Genomic DNA, 2,297 nt, shown 5'->3' on the forward strand with positions numbered 1-2,297 from the left:
GTTGTTGTTCTTGTTGTTCTTGTTGTTCTTGTTGTTCTTCTTGTTGTTCTTCTTGTTCTTCTTGTTCTTCTTGTTCTTCTTGTTCTTCTTGTTCTTCTTGTTCTTCTTGTTCTTCTTGTTCTTCTTGTTCTTCTTGTTCTTCTTGTTCTTGTTGTTCTTGTTGCTCTTGTTGTCGTTCTTGTTGTTGTTGTAGTTCTTGTCGTTCTTGTTGTTCTTGTCGTTCTTGTTGTTCTTGTTGTTCTTGTTGTTCTTGTTGTTCTTGTTGTTCTTGTTGTTCTTGTTGTTCTTGTTGTTCTTGTTGTTCTTGTTGTTCTTGTTGTTCTTGTTGTTCTTGTTGTTCTTGTTGTTCTTGTTGTTCTTGTTGTTCTTGTTGTTCTTGTTGCTCTTGTTGTTCTTGTTGTTCCGTTGTCCTTGTTGCTCTTGTTGTTGTTGTTCCCGTTGTTCTTGTTCTTGTTGTTGTTGTTGTTGTTGTTCTTGTTGTTCTTGTTGTTCTTGTTGTTCTTCTTGTTCTTCCTGTTCTTGTTGTTGTTGTTGTTGTTGTTCTTGTTGTTCTTGTTGTTCTTGTTGTTCTTGTTCTTGTTGATCTTGTTGTTGTTGTTCCCGTTGTTCTTGTTCTTGTTGTTGTTGTTGTTGTTGTACTTGTTGTTCTTGTTGTTCTTGTTGTTCTTCTTGTTCTTCTTGTTCTTCTTGTTCTTCTTTTTCTTCTTGTTCTTGTTGTTGTTGTTGTTGTTATTGTTGTTGTTCTTGTTGTTCTTGTTGTTCTTGTTCTTGTTGTTCTTGTTGTTCTTGTTGTTCTTGTTGTTCTTGCTGTTCTTGTTGTTCCTGTTGTTCCTGTTGTTCTCGTTGCTCTTGTTGTTCTTGTTGTTCTTTTCGTTCTTGTTGTTCTTGTTGTCCTTGTTGTTGTTGTTGCTGTTGTTGTTCTTGTTGTTCATGTTGTTCTTGTTCTGGTTGATGTTGTTGTTCTTGTTCTTGTTTTTCTTGTTGTGCTTGATGTTCTTGTTGTTCTTGTTGTTATTGTTGCTGTTGTTGCTCTTGTTGTTCATGTTGTTCTTCTTGTTCTTGTTATTCTTTTTGTCCTGGTTGTTCTTGCTGTTGTTGTTCCCGTTGTTCTTGTTCTTGTTGTTCTTGTTGTTCTTGTTGTTCTTGTTGTTCTTGTTGTTCTTGTTGTTCTTGTTGTTCTTGTTGTTCTTGTTGTTGTTGTTCTTGTTGTTCATGTTGTTGTGGTTCTGGTAGATGTTGTTGTTCTTGTTCTTGTTGTTCTTGTTGTTCTTGTTGTTCTTGTTGTTCTTGTTGTTCTTGTTGTTCATGTAGTTCTTGTTCATGTAGTTCTTGTAGTTGTTGTTGTTGTTCCCGTTATTCTTGTTCTTGTTGTTCTTGTTGCTCTTGTTGTTCTTGTTGTTCTTGTTGTTCTTGTTGTTCTTGTTGTTCTTGTTGTTCTTGTTGTTCTTGTTGTTCTTGTTGTTCTTGTTGTTCTTGTTGTTCTTGATGTTCTTGTTGTTCTTGTTGTTCTTGTTTTTCTTGTTGTTCTTGTAGTTCTTGTTGTTCTTGTTGTTCTTGTTGTTCTTGTTGTTCTTGTAGTTCTTGTTGTTCTTGTTGTTCTTGCTGTTCTTGTTGTTCTTGTTGTTCTTGTTGTTCTTGTTGTTCTTGTTGTTCTTGTTGTTCTTGTTGTTCTTGTTGTTCTTGTTGTTCTTGTTGTTCTTGTTGTTCTTGTTGTTCTTGTTGTTCTTGTTGTTCTTGTTGTTCTTGTTGTTCTTGTTGTTCTTGTTGTTCTTGTTGTTCTTGTTGTTCTTGTTGTTCATGTTGCTGTTGTTCTTGTGGATCTTGTTGTTCTTGTTGTTCTTGTTCTTGTTGTTCTTGTTGTTCTTGTTGTTCTTGTTGTTCTTGTTGTTCCTGTTGTTCTAGTTGCTCTTGTTGTTCCTGTTGTTCCTGTTGTTCGTGTTGTTCTTGTTGTTCTTGTTGTTCTTGTTGTTCTTGTTGTTCTTGTTGTTCTTGTTGTTCTTGTTGATCTTGTTGCTCGTGTTGCTCTTGTTGCTCTTGTTGCTCTTCTTGTTCTTGTTGTTCTTGTTGCTCTTGTTGCTCTTGTTGTTCTTGTTGATCTTGATGCTTTTGTTGATCTCGTTGTTTCCGTTGATCTCGTTGTTCCCGTTGTTCTCATCGTTCTCGTTGTTCTTGTTGATCTTATTGCTCTTGTTGTTCTCGTTGTTCTTGTTGTTCCTGTTGTTCCTGTTGTTCCAGTTGTTCCTGTTGTTCCTGTTGTTCTTGTTGTACTTGTTATTCTTCTTGTTCTTCTTGTTCTT

Source organism: Megalopta genalis, unplaced genomic scaffold (genome assembly GCF_051020955.1).
Source record: "Megalopta genalis isolate 19385.01 unplaced genomic scaffold, iyMegGena1_principal scaffold0032, whole genome shotgun sequence".
NCBI lineage: Eukaryota > Metazoa > Arthropoda > Insecta > Hymenoptera > Halictidae > Megalopta > Megalopta genalis.